Below are 25,426 nucleotides of genomic sequence, written 5' to 3'. Positions count from 1 at the left end.
CATTACTTTGCAATGAATTTTCAATTAAGAGAAATCCAAAAATGAATAACAGAATAGGAAATTAAATTGATAAAACATATGGATTTATTACTCTGATTTATAAATATTTAATGGACGGTGAATTCAACTGAGGAATTTTCAGATCCCTGATTGCAAACTATGCCAGAAATGACATAGTGTCCTTGGATCAGACATTTTATTCTAAAAGTGAAGATTCTTAAATTGTATCTGTGTAACATGGGTCTATCTCTTTGATGATTAAATGTTTTAAGTGGACAAAAGTAATTTCATGGGTGACTGATTCCACAGATGGAAAATAATGCCTACCACCTGTTCAAGATATACTACATGGGTACAGTTGTCCAAACACCTGGGTTTAAGTCCTTTTTCATTAATTTAAATTGTGACCTTTGTAAAAATGTCTGTTGTCTAGGTAGCCTTCTTGGTTAGAATATGAAGATAATGTGACACTAAAATATTCTCCACCTATTATGATTCCTGAATTGAAACTTAACATATAAATGAAACTATTCTACAAAAAAGTATGTTAATCATGATTTGCAGACAGGGACTGCAGACATAAGTGTTAGGAGGAACATCACACAGAAATCCTGTTAATAGTCTCTCAGGATTATACAAACTAAAATAGCTTAGTTCAGCTTCATACGTACATTATATACAGTCGTAGAAGAAGGTACAGGTGAGTAAACTTGTCAAATGCTGGCTTCTTGGAGACACCACCAAGGCAGTATGTTGTTAAGTCAAAACTGGGTTCATCGCATGCTGCAAAAGGGGAGAGTACTACTCTGACAGAGTTTTAGTATCAGTGAGGGATATTTTTGAGTTTTGGGGAGACTGGTTTAAGGTTGTTTTTGCAGAAAATTGATTAGGATTGAGGAAGCTATGTGATACAGTATTTCAGAATTTGTGGCTATAGCAAGGTGCAGATTTCAGAAGCTTTGGAGGAGTAAACAGTTATGTGATGTTATCTACTGGAAAGTTGAACAATCTTATGTGTGTTTAGATGGGTTGTTCAGAAAGACCCTGACACAAATAATAATCCTATTTGTAACCTGTCTCTTCCTGGACAAGAATTTCCTGAAATAGCAAAGTTATACTGATGAAGATGGTAGAAATGTATTAGTGAAAAGAGCTGAAGAATCTGTTGTTAAAGTAGACAATAAGCTGAGTATAGATGGTTACAGTTCTTACTATATAATCAAAATGTTCCAATAAAAAAATAAAATGTTTATCAATACATACTTTATTTCTAACAAAATAAACCACATACACATCCAGAGTTTTCCTAAACCCAGTATAAGTCCTTATATTTATCCCTGGAAATGATTTGAGGTCAAACCAATTCATGGAATAATATACCAGGAAAGTGCTAAATTACTAGAAAGAGAGAAGGCTTGGTAACTTTGGCATAGGCTATGCACTACATAGCTCTAAATAGTGCTGTACACATGTCTCTCCACATCATCTGAGTCTTGGGGGATGACAGGAGCAAGTTTCAGGGAAATAACTTTTTATTTACATGTATTTATTTTATTCTGCAGATATATTACCTCTTCTTAGGTAGGGAGACATTACATTTCTTTTAAATTGTTTAGATATGAATATTATGATGGGACTCCTCTGTTGTTGACACCAATAGTAGAGAAAAAAAGAGATTCAGTAGAACAGATTTAAGTTGTGAAGTCCTTTAAAAAAATAATTGTTATGCTTTTGGTAAATATAAATATCAAAACATAAAGATATGACCCTAGTACAAATCATGACATTATTAAATGCAGAAATCTAGTGGGAATTTAGTTAAATTTCAAAATCATCTAATAAATTACATCTGAAAGATTAAGTATAATATTTATTGTTCAGGGAAGGACCAAAAGGGAACCAGTGATTTTTTTTTTAAACATCAATGAGTCTTACATTACTACAACCTTCTTCTCAGTAATCTGATAAACATCAGGAAGCTACAGTTATAATTTTGAAAATATAAAAATTTTCAAGGAAAATATAATATTTGTAAGTATTTCATTTTTCATTATAACTAGTTGAATTGTATGATTATTATATAGTTTGTATCATACATCAAATAAAAAATTCCATTTAATAGCTATTTTGGTAGAGGGTATAATATCTTCTGTCAAATAAAATGAGGTTGAATTAATTCGTTTGAATAACCTGGTTTTGAAAAGCCTTGACTTATATTCAAAATAATAATAATAATAATAATATATGTCATAAAGAGTAATTTCAACCCAATCAAATTTCAGATTCTCCAAGACTTTTATTTTAGTTTCAAACTGTTTTAGAGTTGTATATTTAATTTTCAGATGTTGAGGTGTGAAGTTGCCAGGTTTAACTCAGCCAAAGCAAAACTTTATATGTCGATGATTATTTTCTACACTGTAATTATACAATTTTCCACACTGTAATTGGAATATAGCTGAACAACTTTATCAATTAAAAGAAAATCAGTTTTTAAAGAGTAAACATTTAGAGAAACTTTCTACCTCCTGGGATATATATCTCAGTTTCCTGCTAACGAATGTGTGGAAATAGTTAAAACTAAATATACACACAACACAAATTTTGGCTCAAATGTAACACTGCTCTGTAGTTAAAATATATACTATATGTGGTAATAAATATGGTGTAATTTTAAATTGCTCCTTTAAAATTGTAAATATGAGTCAAAACTATGCCTAGAAATCTGGCAGTGACTTAGACAGGTTCAGGGAGAAGACGGCCTACCAGTGATACTACAGGCCTAGGACTCATGCGGTCCTATAATCAAGGTAAAGCAGATGGAAGCCCCTACCATTTCCAACATGAAAGGCTGGTAAAAGTACCAGTTGTTTAAGCATAGTGGTTTTAACCCTGTGTCTTCCCCCTGTTATTTATAAAGAATTACTGCAAGTTAAATATGTTCCATTATCATTAATGTGCTTTTTTAAAAAAAGAGTATAACAATTCTGAATTCTAGGAGTTGCTGAAAAGAAAGAAATATAGCAAGGTATAAAAAGTAGTTGATATTAAATTGTTAATCCCTTAAATGGTGCATTCCGTACTGACATTTTCTTAAAAACTATGATTTATGTTCACTTAGTGCAGAATATGATTTACTCTGGACTCCATGCCTTTTTGAAAGTCCATTTTATGTAAACCCTTTGGATTTAATATCTTTGCACCAGGGTACATGTGAACAAGGTGCAGTCTCCTATCGTCTTACCATGTATCACTGATATAACAATAGCACAAGTAGCAACAACAATAATAATAAGTAATAGAAGCAGTTGACGTTTGTTGTTCCAAGTAATTAACATACATGGGATTCTTTTTTGTCTTTGCCAAAATGTTAGTGTTTGCCCATATTTCACAGATAAGGGAACCAAAACTTAAAGAAAATTTAAGAAATACATCTCAGACACATAGCTGGTAGATGGCTAAGCCAGTATTTGCACTAAGATTATCTCATTCCATGTTCATGATATTTATAATCACCCCAAGAAGTCAGTCATGCTAACCCAACAGTTGAATAACTTCATCCCTGCCCATCCTACTTGACTTCATTTCTGAGCAGGCCCACCTGACTGGGCTGCCAAATTATCCTGTGGACTGAAAAATCAGATTAAAGTATTTAACTCTCCCTAAGTAGCTTCAAAGTTTGTACTTACTATCACTTTCTTCCAAAAATTCTGGCAAATTTGTTCCTTCCCCACAATTAAATAAATAAAAATATAAGAAGGAAAGGAAAGGAAGAAAAGAAGGAAAAGTAGGCAGAAAGGAAGGAAGGGAGAAATAAAGATTTTCATAATGCACTTTTGTTATCTTTGGGCAAAAGAAAGTACATTTTAGGCAGGTACACAGAGGATAAATTAAATCATTATTCCAATCGACCTGCATCCAGTATCATTGTCTTCAAAGCTGAAGGAAGTCTTTGTAATGTTTTATATAATGCAATTAATTCTTAAAAATCCAAAACCACCTTGCTGTGCACATTTTGAATAGCATTACATATTTAAACATTTTTTTTCTTCTTCAAAAAATTAAACTTTTGGCAGAGCCATTCCCCAAGAAAAGTGTGGAAATAAATGGGCACTTAAAACAAAATGAAATAGGAGAATTCAGTGGAAAAGCAAAACAAGTTAAAAACTAAAAAGAGACATTTTTGTAGTAGTAGCAATGAATATAAATTACTTGTCTGTAACCAAAGACATTCAGGATTTCTACATATAGAAAGTATTGGAATTTAGTAAGTAAAAGGAACTTAGATAATTGTGGAGATATACAGTGTTTATTAATGAAATTTTATAAAGTTGTTATTTAATCTCAAATTGATGAAGAGATTCAATATAATTCCAATAATATCCTCAATAGATTTTTCATGGAACTTGATTAGATGATTCTAAACTTGAAAAAAGAAGCCCAAATTATTGAAAGAAATCTGAAGAAAACCAAAACTTCATCTACCAGATATATTATGAAGTTATAATTATTATAACTATTAATTGGTGTATTACTGCATCTACCAATAAGTTGACAAGTACAATAGGATAAGGGACCCAAACTAGGCCCATATAGAGCTAGAATGATGGTATATAGGCAAAGGGTGTATATAAAATCAGTGGGGACCTGTTAGTCCATTGTTGGGTTCTGTGATTCTGCTGCTGTTTTGTTCCTTCAGTTTTTCCTTTGTTCTTATACTCCACAGATGAATGAAATCATATGGTATTTCTCTTTCTCTGCTTGGCTTATTTCACTGAGCATAATACCCTCTAGCTCCATCCATGTTGTTGCAAATGGTAGGATTTGTTTTCTTCTTATGGCTGAATAATGTTCCATTGTGTATATGTAGCACATCTTCTTTATCCATTCATCTACTGATGGACACTTAGGTTGCTTCCAATTCTTGGCTATTGTAGTGCTGCAATAAACATAGGGGTGTATCTGTCTTTTTCAAACTTGAGTGCTGCATTCTTAGGGTAAATTCCTAGAAGTGGAATTCCTGGATCAAATGGTAAGTCTATTTTGAGCATTTTGAGGAACATCCATACTGCTTTCCACAATGGTTGAACTAATTTACATTCTCACCAGCAGTGTAGGAGAGTTCCCCTTTCTCCACAACCTCACCAACATTTGTTGTTGTTTGTCTTTTGGATGGTAGCCATCCTTACTGGTGTGAAGTGATACCTCACTGTGGCTTTAATTTGCATTTCTCTGATAACTAGCGATGTGGAACATCTTTTCATGTGTCTGTTGGCCATCTGAATTTCTTCTTTAGAGAACTATCTGCTTATTTCCTCCACTCATTTTTTAATTGGGTTATTTGTTTTTTGTTTGTTGAGGTGCGTGTGCTCTTTATATATTTTGGATGTCAAACCTTTATCGGATCTGTCATTTACGAATATATTCTCCCATACTGTAGGGTACCTTTTTGTTCTATTGATGGTGTCCTTTGCTGTACAGAAGCTTTTCAGCTTGATGTAGTCCCACTTACTCATTTTTGTATTTGTTTTCCTTGCCTGGGGAGATATGTTCATGAAGAAGTCGCTCTTGTTTATGTCCAAGAGATTTTTTTTAAATGGACACATTTATTTATGTAAATAGGCAAATTCCTCAGCATTTCCACAATGTAAAAATAAACCTTTTTTTTTGGTATCATTAATCTACAATTACATGAAGAACATTATGATTACTAGTCTCCCCCCTTCACCAAGTCCCCCACCACATACCCCTTCACAGTCACTGTCCATCAGCATAGTAAGATGCTGTAAAATCACTACTTGTTTTCTCTGTTTTGCACAGCCCTCCCCTTGCCCCCACACACTATACATGCTAATTGTAATGCCCCCTTTCTTTTTCCCCACCCTTGACCCTCCCTTCCCACCCATCCACCCCAGCCCTTTCCTGTTGGTAACTATTAGTCCATTCTTGGGTTATGTGACTCTGCTGCTGTTTTGTTCCTTCAGTTTTCCTTTTTTCTTATATTTTTGCCTATATTTTTTTCTAAAAGTTTTATGGTTTCATGACGTACATTCAGGTCTTTGATCCATTTCAAATTTACTCTTGTGTATGGGGTTAGACAGTGATCCAGTTTCATTCTCTTACATGTAGCTGTCCAATTTTGCCAGCACCATCTGTTGAAGAGACTGTCATTTCCCCATTGTATGTCCATGGCTTCTGTATCATATATTAGTTGACCATATATGTTTGGGTTAATGTTTGGAGTCTCTGTTCTGTTCCACTGGTCTATGGCTCTGTTCTTGTGCCAGTACCAAATATTCTTGATTACTATGGCTTTGTATTAGAGCTTGAAGTTGGGGAGTGAGATAAGTGAGATAACCTCCACTTTATTCTTCCTTCTCAGGATTACTTTAGTTATTCGGTGTCTTTGGTGTTTCCATATGAATTTTTGAACTATTTATTCCAGTTTGTTGAAGAATGTTGTTGGTAATTTGATAGGAATTGCATCAAATCTGTATATTGCTTTGGGCAGGATGGCCATTTTGATGATATTAATTCTTCCTAGCCAAGAGCATGGGATGAGTTTCCATTTGTTAGTGTCCTATTTAATTTCTCTTTAGAGTGTCTTATAGTTTTCAGGGTATAGGTCTTTCACTTCTTTGGTTAGGTTTGTTCCCAGCTATTTTATTCTTTTTGATACAATTGTGAATGGAATTTTTTTCCTGATTTCTCATTTCTGTTGGTTCATTGTTAGTGTATAGGAAAGCCACAGATTTCTGTGTGTTAATTTTGTATCCTGCAACTTTGCTGTATTCCGATATCAGTTCTAGTAGTTTTGGGGTGGAGTCTTTAGGGTTTTTTATGTACAGTATCATGTCATCTGCAAATAGTGACAGTTTAACTTCTTCTTTACCAATCTGGATTCCTTGTATTTCTTTGTTTTGTCTAATTGCCATGGCTAGGACCTCTAGTACTATGGTAAATAACAGTGGGGTTAGTGGGCATCCCTGTCTTGTTCCCAATCTCAGAGGAAAAGCTTTCAGCTTCTCGCTGTTCAGTATGATGTTAGCTGTGGGTTTATCATATATGACCTTTATTTTGTTGAGGTACTTGCCCTCTATACCCATTTTGCTGAAAGTTTTTATCATGAATGGATGTTGAATTTTGTCAAATGCTTTTTCAGCATCTATGGAGATTATCAGGTGGTTTTTGTCCTTTTTGTTTATATGGTGGATGATGTTGATGGATTTTCGAATGTTGTACCATCCTTGCATCTCTGAGATGAATCCCAGTTGGTCATAGTGTGTGATCCTTTTGATGTACTTTTGAAATTGGTTTGCTAATTTTTGTTGAGTTTTTTTGCATCTATGTTCATCAGGGATATTGGTCTGTAATTTTCTTTTTTGGTGGGGTCTTTGCCTGGTTTTGGTATTAGGGTGATTTTGGCTTCATAGAATGAGTTTGGGTATATTCCCTCCTCTTCTATTTTTTGGAAAACTTTAGGGAGAATGGGTATTATATCTTTTCTGTATGTCTGATAAAATTCCAAGGTAAATCATCTGTCCCAGGAATTTTGTTCTTGGGTGGTTTTTTGATTACCACTTCAATTTCTTTGCTCGTAATTGGTTTGTTTAAATTTTGTGTTTCTTCCTTGGTCAGTCTTGAAGCTTGTATTTTTCTAGGAAGTTGTTCATTTCTTCTAGGTTGTCCAGCTTCTTAGCATATAGGTTTTCATAGTAGTCTTTAATAATTCTTTGTATTTCTGTGGAGTCTGTCATGATTTTTCCTTTCTTGTTTTTGAGTCTGTTGATGTGTGTTGATTCTCTTTTTCTCAATAAGTTTGGCTAGAGACTTATCTATTTTGTTTATTTTCTCAAAGAACCAGCTCTTGATTTCATTGATTTTTTTCTATTGTTTTATTCTTCTGGATTTTATTTATTTCTTCTCTGATCTTTATTATGTCCCTCCTTCTGCTGACTTTAGGCCTCATTTGTACTTCTTTTTCCAGTTTCAGTCATTGTGATGTTAGACTATTCATTTGGGATTGTTCTTCCTTCTTTAAGTATGCCTGGATTGCTATATACTTTCCTCTTAAGACTGCTTCCGCTGCGTCCCACAGAAATTGGGGCTTTGTGCTGTTGTTGTCATTTGTTTCCATATCTTCCTTGATCTCTATTTTAGTTTGTTCATTGATCCATTGATTATTTAGGAACATGTTGTTAAGCCTCCATGTGTTTGTGAGCCTTTTTATTTCCTTTGTACAATTTATTTTTAGTTTTATACCTTTGTGATCTGAAAGGTTGGTTGGTAGAATTTCAATATTTTAGAATTTACTGAGGCTCTTTTTGTGACCTAGTATGTGGTCTCTTCTGGAGAATGTTCCATGTGCACTTGCGAAGAATGTGTATCCTCTTCCTTTTGGATGTAGAGTTCTATAGATGTCTATTAGGTTCATCTGTTCTTTAGTGCCTCCGTGTCCTTACTTCTTTTCTGTCTGGTGGATCTGTGCTTTGTTTAGTGCCTCCGTGTCCTTACTTCTTTTCTGTCTGGTGGATCTGTGCTTTGGAGTGAATGGTGTGTTGAAGTCTCCCAAAATGAATGCTCTGCATTCTGTTTCCTCCTTTAGGTCTGTTAGTGTTTGTTTCACATATTCTGGTGCTCCTGTGTTGGGTGCATATATCCTCTTGTTGGATATCATTATGTAATGTCCTTCTTTATCTCTTGTTACTTTCTTTGTTTTGAAGTCTATTTTGTCTGATACTAGTACTGCAACACCTGCTTTTTTCTCCCTGTTGTTTGCATGAAATATCTTTTTCCATCCCTTGACTTTTATTCTTTGCACGTCTTTGGGTTTGAGGTGAGTTTCTTGTAAGCAGCATATAGATGGGTCTTGCTTTTTTATCCATTCTATTAGTCTGTGTCTTTTGATTGGTGCATTCAGTCCATTTACATTTAGTGTGATTATTGAAAGATATGTACTTATTGCCATTGCAGGCTTTAGATTCCTGGTTACCAAAGGTTCACGGTTAGCTTCTTTAGTATCTAACCATCTAACTTAACTCGCTTATTGAGTGTTATAAATACTGTCTGATGGTTCTTTATTTCTCTCCCTTCTCTTTCCTCCTCATCGATTCTTTATATGTTAATTGTTTTATTCTGTGCTCTTTTGTGTTTCCTTTAACTGCTTTTTTAGGTAGTTGATTTTATTTTTTGACTTTAGTTACTATTTGGTTGGTCTGCTTTGTTTGCTGTGATTTTATTTTTTCTGGTGACATCTGTTTAGTCTTAGGAGTGCTCCCATCTAGAACAGTCCCTCTAAAATACCCTGTAGAGGTGGTTTGTGGGAGGCAAATTCCCTCAACTTTTGCTTCTCTGGGAATTGTTTAATCCCTCCTTCATATTTAAATAATAATCATGCTGGATACAGTATTCTTGCTTCAAGGCCATTCTGTTTCATTGCATTAAATATATCATGCCATTCTCTTCTGACCTGTAATGTTTCTGTTGAGAATTCTGATGATAGCCTAATGGGATTTCCTTTGTAGGTGACCTTTTTCCTCTCTCTAGCTGTCTTTCAAACTCTGTCCTTGTGCTTGATCTTTTCCATTTTAATTATTATGTGTCATGGTGTTGTCCCCCTTGAGTCCCTGCTGTTGTGAGTTCTGTGTTCTCCCATGGTCTGATCGATTATTTCCTCCCCCAGTTTGGGGAAGTTTTCAGCCATTATTTCTTCAAAGACACTTTCTATCCCTTTCTCTCTCTCTTCTTCTTCTGTATCCCTATAATTCAGATATTGTTCCTTTTGGATTGGTCACACAGTTCTCTTAATATTGTTTCATTCCTTGAAATTCTTTTATCTCTCTCTGCGTCAGCTTCTATGCGTTCCTGTTCTCTGTTTTCTATTCCATCAATGGCCTCTTGCATCTTATCCATTCTGCTTATAAATCCTTCCAGAGATTGTTTCATTTCTTTAATCTCTTTCCAGACATCATTCCTCAGCTCTTGTTTATTTCTCTGCAGCTCTGTCAGCATGGTTATGACCTTTATTTTGAATTTTTTTTCAGGAAGATTGGTTAGGTCTATCTCCTTCTCAGCAGTTGATTCTGTGATTTTGGTCTGTATCAAATTCTTTTGCCTTTTTATGGCAATAGAGGTAGTGTGCGGGGCTGGCGCTGTGTGTCGGCTGGGGGAACATCCCTTCTTGCTGGTTTGTGACCTTCCTCTCCTGGGAGAACAGCGACTTCTAGCAGCTTGTGCTTGCAGACAGGGCCTCTGATTCTTGCCTGGCCACTGTGGAGTTAAGCTCTGCAGTTGCTATGGGCATAGCCAGCCTTGGTCTGCTGCTCCAATATGGCAGAGCTGCGTCTGAGGGGAGACAGGCGGGAGGCTGTTTAACACCATGAGGGGCCTCCAAGCTGTGCTGCTGCCCAGGGGCATAGGGCGCCCAGAATTCCTCAGGATTCCCAGCTGCTGGGCTAAGTGTCCCGGGATGCTTCCATCCAGCTGTGGGGTCCCTGTCCCTTTAAGACTTCCAAAAAGCACTCGCTTTTCTTTGTCCCAGGTGCACCGTCTGCAGGGACCCACTCACAGGTCTTACTGTCCTGTTTCCCTAGTTTCCAGCACCCCATGCACGCACTGTATCTGCGCTCTGGTGCGGATAGCTAGGGCTGGCTATTTAGCAGTCCTGGGCTCCCTCTCCCTTCCCGCTCTGACTCCTCTCCTCCCCCCGGGAGCTGGGGTGAGGGGCGCTTCAGTTCCGCTGGGCTGCAGCTTGTATCTTACCCCCTATGCAAAGTGCTGGGTTCTCACAGGTGTGGATGTAGTCTGGCTCTTGTCCTGTCTCTTCTGGTCTCTCTTTTAGGAATAGTTGTATTTGTTGTATTTTCAAAAATATATATGGTTTTGGGAGGAGATTTCTGCTGCTCTACTCAAGCCACCATCTTGTCTTTGCCATGTTTATTTATTTTTATTGAATTATTGTTGGTATATAATCTTCTATTGGTTTCAAATATACAACACAGCGGTTCAACAGTTACCAATGTTATTAAATCCTCACCCCTTACTAGTGCAGTTACAATCTGTCAGCATAGAAGGATGTTACAGAATTATTGGCTATATTCTCCATGCTTTATTTTCCTGATCTTAGAGAAAAAGCTTTCAGATTTTTACCACTAAGTATGATGTTGGCTCTGGGTTTTTTATATACGGCCTTTGTTACATTGAGGTACATATCCTCTATAGCCATTTTGTTGAGACATTTTATAATTCATGGATGTTAAATTTTGTGAGATGCTTTTTCAGCATCTGTAATAGAGATGATCACATTGTTTTTATCTTTTTTTTGGTAACGTGGTGTACAATGATTGATTTATGAATATTGTACCATCCTTACATCCTTGGAATAAATCCTGCTTGGTCATGATAGATGATCCTTTGGTGTATTTTTGAATTTGATTTGCTAATAATATGTTGAGGATTTTTGCATCTATGTTCATCGGCGATATTGGTCAATAATTTCTTTTTTTATAATGTCTTTGTATGGTTTGGGTACAAACATGTTTAATTCTATCTGGAGGGCTCATGAAGTACTTCAACAGTGATATCAACGGGCACAGATTTCATTTACCAAGAAAACTAGAGTTAATTGAGTCACATAATAATTAGGTATATGACTTTGATTCCAAGTAAGTAAGAAATTTACCAGCTTACCTCCCCCTCCTCCAAAGAGCACCACAAGGTAGACCTTCTTGTTTACTATATGCTTGACCCATATGATAAACCAAAGTCTACAATGGTCTTAATGTTGCATGTAGGTTTCTGTAGTAAGAGTAGGTGAGATGACCCCCTGAGCTTCTGAACTTTAATAAGCAAGATGATTTGATATTTTGGCACTCAGGTTTATCATAAATACCTGGTAGTGTTTAAATCATCTCGACATATTTGAGAAGAAAACCAGTAATATTTGTAGAAAGTATTCAAAGGGTAATTGGCTAAGATTCAAACAAATACACTGAAGATAAATTCCAGATATTTCTTGTGTCTTGAAAGCATATGAACCAGAAATCATTACCTAAGTTGAGGTGAGATGAGACTTGAGGCTAGATCCGATTGGTGAAACAAGATGAGATTGAGGCAGACATGGTTTACCTATTGGTCTAATAGGATAATTTCCTGGGTGGCATTATTCAACTGAAGGAGAAAATAGATGGAATTTTTAAAAAAATCTCTCTTAATTTTAGTAGACCTAAGAGTTTGCAATTCTGTAACTCTTAAGCTCTGTTAGACCCTAAGACAAAATCTAGATGCATATGTTGTAGAACAAAACTAATGTGTTATTCAAAAATGCAAAGGATTGAAAAGGAAACAATGGTTCAATTCTAGGAATAATATAAGCCACAACAGTGGTGGAAGAAATGGAGTTAAATTAAGAATTAAATTATAGTAATAGGACATCAGGTAATTTTCCTGAGAGATAGTGGAGCATCATAGAAAAAGAAAATCTTAGTGGAATATTGCACACTTTGAGTAAAAAATAAATAAATTTAGCAAAAAAGGCATATTTAAGTTAAATTACTTGAGATCTTAGGAAAAAACCCAACAGTGTTTGCAAGAGAACAATGCATCAAGTTAGACCTCTTCAGACCTTGAAAAGTCTTGCTGGTTTGCAAACTTGGGTGATTCCCAGGTATAATGTGAAGCTGACCCCCATATGTGGAGCTAAGAGAGAGACTGAGGGAAGAGGAAGGCCACTCCAGATTGGCAGGTGGAAGATTTAATAAGCAAGGGGACATGAGAGGCTTACCTTGGCTGGACACAAGATGAGTAGATTTTTGCACCTGACCTCCAGAATCTTAAAAATTTATATAGAGGCATTACTGGATTTGTTACCAGCTGAGATGCTATTTTCCCCAGGATTGTGTCTAGGAGGCGGCAAAGAATGAAGCCAACAGATAAGAGTATGGAGCAATGAGTGAAGTTTTTAATGGAGTGAAGGGGAAAGAAAGAGACTCCCTCTGAATGGGAGGAGCTCCAGGAGTGCATGCCAATAGAGCTGCAGTGTCTAGCATTTACAAGCCAAAAACAAAGAAGTTTACAGGATTGGCAGGGGCTTGTTGCTAGAAAAACCCCTTTGTTTCTCAAACTGAATTCTCCAGATGTTCAGGATGTGGCCCCTTTTTTCTCACACTGAATTTTCTAGATGTCCAGGATGTAGTCCCTTGTTTACTGAAAGGCCTTGGCCCTTTTTCCCTCTTGCCTTCCCCTTACTGGGGCCATGAATTCTAATGGCTGCGTATGTCCCACTACCGCCTGCCTCAGGTTCAGTCACGTACATTGCCTGGACAGTCTCAACATGGTATCACTATTCACGGCTGTGTCCTTGTGGTATCTTCTCGGAGTGTGGAAGGCAATCAGGATGCACATTCAAAGGAAGGGAAGGGGTTGTGGAGCCCTCTGATTGCCAGGAGCCAGCTCACAGGTCAACCAGTGGTCATGTCCTCCTAATGATCTTCACCAACAAGCATGCACTTTGGAAGGATCAATAGGAGCTCCAGTTCATGTATCTCTTGAAGGTCACTCTCTGACTGTAACTTAGGGGTGAATGGGCTTCTTCTTCAAGAAGCACATTTTTAGGCATAAAATCCCATTGAATGAGTAGTGACAACCACCCCTGTAGCATCAGAGGAAAGTGCCTGCTCAAAGGAAAGGGTGGGAGTTTTGTTGTTGGTAAAGTTCACATTAAGTGCAATAGGAACACTAAAAATTGTGACTCATGAAAGAAATGGAAGTTTTCAGTATTTAATTACTCTTAAGTTTTCTAACTTAGAAAGAATTATGCCACAATAAGACCTTGGTAAATGAAGTTGCCATTCCTGCAAATTTTGCAGAAAGGTACTGCAATGTCATTCTGTGAGATAGGAGACAGTGTATGTGGGTAGATCCCCCCACCCTGGGTGTGGTAAATTGTAATGCCATAATTAACTTTAGGATGAAAGATAAATCCTAATTGAATTGAAGCTCATAGGTCATTTTAGCATAAACTCACTGTAGAGGCAATCTTTCTGTTTTTTTTTTTTTTCCTGTTGGCAGACAAGTAACCTTGTAGTTTTCCAATCTCCCTTTATAGATAAGTTAGCCATGCAACTAAATTCTGACAAGTAAAGTGTGGGCAAAAATTGTGTATGCCACTTCCAGTACTGTTCCATCAAAACTTCCCTCATGACCTTCAGTTCTCTCTCTTCTCCCTTTGGCTAGTTGGATATGAATACCCTTTGTGACTTTGAGAGCCTGGCAATGAAGTCTATGAGACTATATCTATAGGACAACATATTCTCATCCCACATTATTTTATTTGAGCATGAAATGAAGTGCTATTGTGTAAAGCCACTAAAATTTTGCTGTTTATCTGCTACAACAACTAATGAATACTATCACAGATGGACTAGCATTTGAACATGGTTGAAACCAAGAAAATTCTGTTCTTCCTTCCTTCCTTTAGATGACTTATTCTGTGCCTGTGGTTTTGGCATCATTACCTGGATTTATAATGAATCAATACCTGTCTCTGTTCATTCTGAGAGCATCATTTTGCTTGAGGCACTTAACAGTATGGACCGAATGTTAGCCTGGGCGATGATCTTTAGTACTCTTTTTGATATTTTTGAATTGTTTTCCTCAAGAACCTCTGAGAAGCTAGTTAAGCATTTGAAGACCTAAAAGAAGCACACCTATTATGTGGAAGAGGTCCAGGTTGGAGTTGCTGAAGAGACACCATATCCACGCAGGGACTGGAATGTGAAAGTGCCCTGGTTGAAACAGGAAAGGATAAACAGGAAAGGCTAAGCTTAAAAATTAATTTCTTTGAGTTTTAACTCTTTGAATTTTAATTTGCAAGGCAACTTCATATTTTGCCTTTTAACTTCTCCATAAGAACATGACAATAGATGAGGATTGTATTTAAAATTGAGTTTTCTTTATGTTGCATTTAATTGTTAGCCAAGGCTTCCTTTTAATCTGTTTGCAAATCACCATTTAAACTATTTGGATGGTGTAATTTGACATAATTAAGAGTAGAGAATAGAATAGGAGGTACATTTTACCTTGAGACCAGAATAAACTAGCAATTAGTTTAGTTTAATGACTTTCTTGACTAGTTTCAGAACCTTGCTGGGGTAAAGGCTGCACTGAGTATGACTGGTCCCAGGATAACAGTCAGACAGTCCAAGAGCAGAAGCCTTGCTATGTTGACAGCAGGATCGTGGTGGTAGACCACTTTTCAGTAGTAAAAGCAATAGTATACTTTCCCTCTGACTGTTGCTTCTGTTAAACAGTTGATTTTGAATTTCATCAAGGAAGAGGAATGCAATTTTCTGAAACCCTGAAATCACCTATTTCACTATGTACCAAGTACTCTGCTATAGAAAACAAGGATTACTCATGGACTGGAACTGAAACAAAATAACAGCAAGACAGGGTGCCAGTTTAGGCAAGAGAAGACAAGAATACCTTCATTTTAATTCCTGTTCTGTTACTAATTGATGAATAAGGGAAAGTGTCTTTTTATGCTTCAGTTACCCAAAAATCAATTTGTACACAATTTATATTTTTCTTTCCTTTTACCAAATGGCCATAACATTCTCTTTCACTTGACTAAACTTAAGACAGATTTCTTTCTGACCTTAGACTTCTGACTTCCCTTTTCTTCGGGCATTTACTGTAGAAAACTTGCATTTGTAAATTATTTCTCCATGAGATGTAAATCTTCTTCTAGCCTTTTGACACGTTTACACCTCAGCAATTTTTCTTAAGGACCTGGTAGCCATTTCTTTGAAATGTAATCCTCAAGAAAGATAACACTCCCCATATCTCTGTCTCCTTGGGATAGTAGGAACCTAACTTCAATAAATACTGATTAGCAAACATACATGGCCTAATCACATTGACCATTCTTCAACCCCACCCACTTCCACTGCTGCGTCCTCAAGTACTTTCCTAGTAACTCACCCAGTGCTTTAAAAAACTCCCTCATCATTTGTGTCAGTGGGGTTGAGTTCAATCTGTCTCATATATGGCAGTGGACTTAACTTCTCTTACAACTGCCTTGAATAAAATCTTCCTTACCTTTTTAACTATGTAAAATGCAATTTTTCTTTGACACCTTCATTCATACTTTTCACTTGTAACAGTCCATGATCAAAGTTACATATCATATGACTTTTTCAAGAAAACTATTGTGCAATTTGTGGTATTCTTTGATAAGGTGTACCCAAATCAGATGAATATGGCAAATTGACACTGAATATGTCAGTTTATAAAGGTAAGTCAGATGGGAATGAGGACCTCTTGCTTTGCCCACACCATGTTATTTTACTTAATTTCTTAATATTTGGCATCCTGTATATATATATAATCTCTTGTGATGTGCTCATTAATCAGAAGTGTGGAATGGTTATCATACATTATCTAGTATCTAATTCTCAAACTAAGGAGAAGGCAGAGGTTTTATAACAGAGTTCTCATCTATAGTTGCCAAGATTGAATGTTGAATCAGCTACTAGGGAAATCATATGTTCATTCTCATAGTTTTCAGACTTATTTTTACAGATGTTTGAGTGAATTGAAGAAGAGATTATGATACAGTGTTCTTTGGGGGAGATGCTTTGTATGTAACCTAGTTTACTCTCTTCATGTTACATTTAAAGAGAGAGATGATTCACCATAATTCTTATCTCCTTTGCATTGCACATAAAAGATGGTATCTGTTGAATAATAAGTGTTTATAAAAATAATGCTATGAAGTTGTTCAGTTCCATAAAGAAAACTCACATCCAGATTTGATGTCACCATTTATGACTATTTATATAAGACTTAGGCCAAATGGTATTCATTCATTCATTCAACAAATATATACAGAGAACTTAGTTTCTGCCAGAAACCATGCCCATGCCTGGAGATAGAGACATATGCAAAAATAAATAGGTTAATAAAAATCTTCACCATTATGAGCTTCATATTTTAGTAGTAGTAGGCAGATGATAAATAAAGAAGTAAAATATATGACATCTGCCTTTGTGAACAAATAAAAAGTACTTCTTAGCATTGGATTTTAAGAAAAATGGATTTCATCCTGCTAATAAATATGTCTAGCTGAAATGACTACTGCTTTCTGTAAAGGATGTTTTCAGTACTCCTTTCTTAAGAAAAGTGATCAGGGGTTAGGGAAACAGTCAACTTCACTGAAGTTCATTTCCCTTTTGTTTCTATGCTGTTCCTTAAATCCCCTGACTCTTGCAAATTTGGGGCATTTAACCATTCTGTAAACTGAGAATACTAAAGTTATATCTCACTTTTCATTATCTTTGAAGCTTTGTGGGGTTTAAAGTGAAGTGATGGAATTATAAATATTAATAAGCCATATGACTGGGCTATATATACATCTTAATAAATGATTTTGAAATTAATAAGTATGTTCTAACTTTATACATAGACTTAAAACTGCAAGTCATTTAAGCCCAGGCAACTGAAGATTTCAGATATGGTACTCACCCTGTTTATCAGAGGTTGAATTAAATGACTTCCATGTCATTTCATGATAATTGTGTAACACAGGAGGAATAGGTTTTAGGAAATTTCTCTACTGAAAATTAAGTTTTAATACCCTTTCTTATTTGATTTTACTATATGACTTATTGTTGAAATAAGCTTTCTTTTACATGTCTAAAATTAAATCAGTATAAAGGCAAAGCAGGCATATTTGTCCTTTGAGTTTTTGTATGGGGAGGTCTTGAAGATTACTGGGCCAGTCTCTCCTTTTCTAGAGATCAGGAGTTAAGTCTCAAAGCCATTACTTCCAAAAATAGAACAAAAATACTTCTTCCATCACTCAGCTCAATATTTATTCTAGTGAGTAGCTGCATTATTTGCTTCATGTTGCCTTTGGTATGCAATGCTGCCAGAGCAGGAATAATTGGTAGCGCACCATAGTATGTTGGAAATTCAGTATATGGTGTGGCCAGGAGAGATTTTCTTCTTAACACAGGACATCTCTTGGGCAAGAAAATACATGCCATTCTTCTATAATATCATTTAAAAAATACTCTTACAAATCAAAAATTTAAAACAAATGATCTGAGTATATATTCTAATTCTAGCTTTACTTATCATTTGATATCATATCATCTAAAGTTGGAGCAAAAACTTGCTTAATTTGAAATGGAATGTTCATGATTTTAACAAAATAATAATCTTTTTTGTAAGTTGTTTTTTGTGTAAGTTGTTTATATAAAATACAAAACAATATTGGATTGGCTATAATGGATGTTATTTTAGTCTTGAAATAAATTTTGTCTGTATCAGCAAACAAAGTAAACTGAATTCAATGAGGGAGCAACAAAGGTGGTCCTAATTATACCACAGATTTGCTTTCCTCAATGTATTCATTTTTCCCTTCAAAGCTATTACTAAACATCATATTTAAGTGATTTTTTTGTTTTATATGAACATTAACTTATTTATTTAACAGTTATGAAATGGTTTTTTTCTATGTGTTGGATACTTGTTGTACTCTGAGGATATGCACATGAACTGATTCAATCTTTAAATTCAAAGGAACTGATAGACTAATAATGGTGGAGAGGTGAGCATTAACCATGACATTACAGTGAGGGTAAAGATGGAAAAAAGGGGTGATTATTGATGGAATGAAGTACGGGATTGAGAGAACAGATGTAGGGATCAGCCTTTGTGATGTAGGACAGAACAAAAGAATGAGTAACAGCAGTCAAAGAGGTGCCAGATTGCTAGCTTCTGACCTGGACGTGTCTAACAGAAATGCAAGCCATAAAATGAGTTGCATATGTAATTATAAACTTTCTAGTAGCTACGTTAAAAAGTCAAAAGAAACTGACAAAGTTAATTGTAACATATATATTATTTGGTGCATCCTAAGTATGTCAGTATATAATCAATATGAAATTATTAGTGAGGCATTTTAGCTTTTGGTTTAATAAATCTTTGAAATCTATTGTATTTTACAAATGTAGTACATTTTGATTTGGATAGACCATTTTTCAAGTGCACAAGAGCCACATGTGGCTAGTGGCAACGTTATAGGATAGTCTACTACCTTCTGTATTTATATATTTTCCATGAAGAGATAGTGGTATATAGTGATCTGGGGCAGTAGGTAAGGGGTAGAAGAGCAAAAATACTGGAGACATAGAATAATGGCCACTGAAGACACAGGGCAGCTGACCATGAGGGGGACACAAAAGTGTTGTTGCATTTACCCTTTGGGAGACATTTTAAGAATCACTACACATGTCTGTCTGTTCAGGACATTCCCATTGCTGCCATCACTGACACCCTAATATAGGTGCTGCTAAGCATCATAATAGCTTGTATAGTTGCATAAGGATAATGGAAGAGAATATCGGGTTTGTCCTGACTTAGGGTAAATCTACTGCTCACCTTCCTGCTCTGAAGAGCCTGCTGGCTGCAAGAAACTTATAAAGTACAGCTAGACCGTTTATCTCTTCACTCCCAAACCAGAGTGCTGAGTCATAAGCTCTCTGCTCTGTGCATGTTTTAAAATTTTATAAAGACTTTACTTTTCTAAGCTGTTGTATGTGTACAGCAAAATTGAGAGGAAGGTATAGATTTCCCACATATCTCCATCCCAACACATGCATATCCTCCCCAACTATAACATGCCCTACCAGAGTAGTACATGTTCCAGTTGATGAATCTACATCCACATATAATCACCCAAGGTCCATATTCTGCCTTAGGATTCCCTGTGGTGGTGTACATTCTGTAGGTTTGGACAAATGTATGATGACATGGATCTATCATTGTAACATCGCACAAAGTATTTTCATTGCCCTAAATATTCTCTGTCTTTCTGCTGTGTGATTTTTATGTGGTTAAAATTCTTCCTTGTATTTTCATGCTCTGGATGCTTTTATAGAGATATTTTTGTGGAGGGATACCAAAAGAAGACATTTACTGCTTCTCTTGACAATGTTCTTAAAATTTACCCATTTGTCCCTTTCTAAACTTCATGGGACAGCTGTAATTCTGAAAGGTCCAGTTAATCATAGTTCATAATTGTGAGGCCTATATGTACAATTTTGTAATAGAGTGCTAGCATTGATGTTTGCACCCCAACTACAGTGTAAGATCCTGTAGAGCAGCATTTGGTTGGCATTCTGGGGTTGTCCTCTGACGTGTTGCCAGCATGGAGAATAGTGCTTAGCACAGAGGCAGTCAGTGATTACTGACTGAATGAATGAATCTTCACAACTGATCTTTCAAGGGCAACACAACCCAGTTGAAGTTGAATATAACAAAATTATAGAGTTGCTTGACTTTCCCAAATAATTAGGTCTATATTTTGAAATTAGATCTGCAAAAGTATGGATGAGAAGTTGGGCAAAGTGAATGTTGGAGGCAAGAGAGGTCAGATATTAACTAGGCAAAAAAAAAAAATATAGAACTCAAATCGGTAGATTGAATTGAATGATTGTTATCCATACAACTCAAATGAAATGTCTTAATCCAAAGTAGTCAGTTATTGAAAGCCAAGGTTTTCACAGAATTGTGTTGCAAACTTATACTAGACCATGAGCCTCATAATACTCAGCTCAAAGTAACTGTCAGTGTCAGGCAAATGCTTGTGTTCTTCAGTTTGCTGGATATGCAGCACTCTTGTCTTCCCTTGCATTAAAATACCTCCTGATAATTTCAATGAGACTTGAATATGAATTTTATAAAAATAAAATTTAAACCAACATATAATCTATTAATGAAAACCCACAGATACTATGAAGTGAGGGACAGTGCAATTATAGGTATCATTTATATCACAAAACCTTCAAATTGAGCAACATAAAAAGTTCTATGTGTTTTATTTTCTTGGGTATCAATGACTGAATTTTCTGTGGATTTTTAGCTGTTTTTTTAACCTGGTTCTTTCCAGTCACCACCAATTAACAACAGCAAAAATGATTTTGTTCTTTCTCATTATTCCCCTAGTTACCTTCTTTCCTTTAGCTTCCAAAATCTGTTGTTCTGTACTTTATGCATAAGAGCACACATTATTCTTGTAAATCAATCAGTTAGTTTCAGTAAAGCATTTAGTACTTCCCTCATATTAGATAATATGCATGGGTTTTCTTCAAATGAATGAACTTTTTCTTCTGATTTGACATACATATATAAGTTTCACTTTTGAAAGCAGATGGTAATGAAAGGAAAAGAAAGCTAGTAATGGTTTATAGAGTCATCACTTGTAATTTCCTGTCATATGTAAATACATCTTCCCACTCCATTTAATTTTGGTGTGATGACATTTTCTGTGTGACTTACTATTAGACATCATTATTATTCTTGACTACCTCTTTTATGCTCTCCTTAAAAATACTCCTTTATATCTTTATTCTCAAACAAATATGAGAATCATGAAAAACCTATTCTTACCTAAAAAGACAATAGATAATTTACTGGCATAAACAATAACTAGATGGATTCTCCTGTGATTATCAGATTTTCCAGGTCCTCAAATGTGGATCTCATATACTACTCAGAATTTTCAAGTAGATGATTATTCTATCAAAGGATAAGTTTCAAAAAGTTAAAACTTTTGATTTTTAAACAAATATAAGTAAGCACATATCAAAAATGTATTTAACTTGTTACAAGATATTACCACTGGTTCAAAGACAGTTGAATAAAGGAACCTGTTTAGTTTATGTTGCTGAATGAAATGATGCTTGAGTAAAATTGCTAACTTATACACAATAGTGGTAAATGTCCACCAGGGCCTGTGGGATTGTAAACAGAAATAATTTGCACCTGATCTAGATAAATTTCATTTCTGTGACTATCATGAAACAATCACTTTTATTATTCTCTATTTTCTACAAGTGAACATAACTTTATTTAGCTGTAAAACATTCTAATCAATAGTCAGTAGCAAGTCCGATAAGGTACATGTACCTAGAGAATCAGTTAATCCTCACACAGGCCTGCTAGCTCAGCACATCACTGGAAAAATATGCAGTAATCTCTTTTGTCTATTTCTGTTTTTTTCTCATCAATTCTTTCACTATCAATACTGTTGGGTGTTAGAAGTAGAGACACTCTTCTCCTGCCCTAACATCTCTAGGTTACCAAATTACTAAATTGTACAACTTCCTGTTACTCCTTTGAAGCTTATGCATGTTCAGCTGTCATGCCATCCAGGAGCCCTGTGGACACGCACCTTACTCAGGAAGGCTGTGGTGTGCAGCTCACAGTCTTTCTGTCTCCCTCTTGCCACCACCCTGGGTGCTGTGATTGTCCTCTTTGTAACTTCACTGACCTGTTGGCCTTCAGTTTCCTGTCTTCCTAATGTTAATTCAAATCTTCCTCGTCCTTTAGTTTTTGTCTCTAAAATTTATGCACATTCTGAAATTAAACCCCAAGTTTCTATATTTGAAACCAAACTTCCTGCTCATGAAAATAAATATTTGAACTTCTGGGTTACTTAGAGATTTGTTCTCACTAAGCCTGGTATCAACCTCATGAAAATCTCTAGTGAACTGACCTATCTTCTTATTTATCCACATTACCCTGTGCCTTTACCTCACTCCATAGGCTTAGAATTCAGCTTATAATTGAAATCATCTTTTTTTTGGTATAAATAATCTACAATTACATGAGGAACATTATGTTTACTAGGCTTCCCCCTTCACCAAGTCCCCCCCAGAACCTTCATTACAGTCACTGTCCATCAGCGTAGTAAGATGCTGTAGAATCACTACGTGTGTTCTCTGTGTTGTACAGCCCTCCTTGTATCTCCCCACATTATACATGCTAATTGTGATACCCCTTTTCTCCTCCCCATCCCTCCTTTCCAACCCATCCTCCCCACTCCCTTTCCCTTTGGTAACTGTTAGTCCATTCTTGGGTTCTGTGATTCTGCTGCTGTTTTGTTCCTTCAGTTTTTTCTTTGTTCTTATATTCCACATATGAGTGAAATCATTTGGAACTTGTTTTTCTCCACCTGGCTTATTTCACTGAGCATAATAACCTCTAGCTCCATCCATGCTGTTGCAAATGGTAGGATTTGTTTTCTTCTTATGGCTGAATAATATCCCATTGTGTATATGTACCACATCTTCTTAATCCATTCATCTACTGATGGACACTTAGGTTGCTTCCATTTCTTGGCTATTGTATAGAGCTGCGATAAACATAGGAGTGCATCTGTCTTTTTCAAACTGGGCTGCTGTATTCTTAGGGTAAATTCCTACAAGTGGAATTTCTGGGTCAAATGGTATTTCTATTTTGAGCATTTTGAGTACCCTCCATACTGCTTCCACAATGGTTGAATTAATTTACATTCCCACCAGCAGTGTTGGACAGTTCCGCTTTCTCCACAACCTTGCCAACATTTGTTGTTTGTCTTTTGGATGGTGGCGGTCCTTACTGGTGTGAGGTGATGTATCATTGTGCTTTGTGCTTTTAATTTACATTTCTATGATGACTAGCAATGTGGAGCATGTTTTCATGTGTCTGTTGGCCATCTGAATTTCTTCTTTGGAGAACTGTCTGTTCAGCTCCTCTGCCCATTTTTTAATTTGCTTATTTTCTTTTTGTTTGTTGAGGTATGTGAGCTCTTTATATATTTTGGATGTCAACCCTTTATCAGATCTGTCACTTATGAATATATTCTCCCTTACTGTAGGATGTATTTTTGTTCTATTGATGGTGTGCTTTGCTGTACAGAAGCTTTTCAGCTTGATGTAGTCCCACTTGTTCATTTTTGCTTTTGTTTCCCTTGCCTGGGGAGATATGTTCATGAAGAAGTCACTCATATTCACATCCAAGAGATTTTTGCCTATGTTTTTTTCTAAGAGTTCTATGGTTTCATGACTTACATTCAGGTCTTTGATCCATTTTGAATTTACCTTTGGGTATGGGGTTAGACAAGATCCAGTTTCATTCTCTAACATGTAACTGTCCAGTTTTGCCAACACCAACTGTTGAAGTGGCTGTCATTTCCCCATTGTATGTCCATTGCTCCTTTATAGTATATTAATTGACCATATATGTTTGGGTTAATTTCTGGAGCCTCTATTTTGTTCCACTGGTCTGTAGGTCTGTTCTTGTGCCAGTACCAAATTGTCTTGATTACTGTGGCTTTGTAGCAGAGCTTGAAGTTGGGGAGTGAGATCCCATCCACTTTTTTCTTCCTTCTCAGGATTGCTTTGGTTATTTGGGGTCTTTGGTGTTTCCATATGAATTTTTGAACTATTTGTTCTAGTTGGTTGAAGAATGTTGTTGGTAATTTGATAGGGATTGCATCAAATCTGTATATTGCTTTGGGCAGGATGGCCATTTTGACAATATTAATTCTTCCTACCAATAGCATGGGATGAGTTTCCATTTGTTAGTGTCCTCTTTAATTTCTCTTAAGAGTGTCTTGTAGTTTTCAGGGTAAAGGTCTTTCACTTCTTTGGTTAGGTTTATTCCTAGGTATTTTATTCTTTTTGATGCTATTGTGAATGGAATTGTCTTCCTGATTTCTCTTTCTGTTAGTTCATTGTTATTGTATAGGAAAGCCACAGATTTCTGTGTGTTAATTTGGTATCCTACAACTTTGTTAAATTCTGATATTAGTTCTAATAGTTTTGGAGTGGAGTCTTTAGGGTTTTTAATGTACAATATCATGTCATTTGCAAGTAGTGACAGTTTGATTTCTTCTTTACCAATATGGATTCCTTGTATTTCTTTGTTTTGTCTAATTGCCATGGCTAGGACCTCCAGTAGTATGTTGAATAACAGTGTGGAGAGTGGGCATCCTGTCCTGTTCCTGATCTTAGAGGAAAAGCTTTCAGCTCCTAGCTGTTCAGTGTGATGTTGGCTGTGGGTTTATCATATATGGTCTTTATTATGTTGAGGTACTTTCCCTCAATACCCATTTTGTTGAGAGTTTTTATCATGAATGGATGTTGAATTTTGTCGAATGCTTTTTCAGCGTCTATGGAGAAGATCATGTGATGTTTGTCTTTCTTGTTTGTGTGGTGGATGATGTTGATGGATTTTCGAATGTTGTACCTTCCTTGCATCCCTGAGATGAATCCCACTTGGTCATGTTGTATGATCATCTTGGTGTATTTTTGCATTCGGTTTGCTAATATTTTGTTAAATATTTTTACATCTATGTTCATCAGGGATATTGGTCTGTAATTTTCTTTTTTGTTGGGGTGTTTGCCTTGGTTGTGGTATTAGGTTGATGAGTTTGGGAGTATTCCCTCCTCTTCTATTTTTTGGAAAACTTTACGGAGAATGGGTATTATGTCTTCCCTGTATGTCTGATAAAATTCCAAGGTGAATCCATGTGGCCTGGGGGTTTTGTTCTTCGGTAGTTTTTTAATTGCTGCTTCAATTGCGTTGCTGGTAATTG

The sequence above is a fragment of the Manis javanica genome, chromosome 1 (assembly GCF_040802235.1).
Source record: "Manis javanica isolate MJ-LG chromosome 1, MJ_LKY, whole genome shotgun sequence".
NCBI classification, from domain to species: domain Eukaryota; kingdom Metazoa; phylum Chordata; class Mammalia; order Pholidota; family Manidae; genus Manis; species Manis javanica.
Note: the sequence above shows the minus strand (reverse complement) of the source record.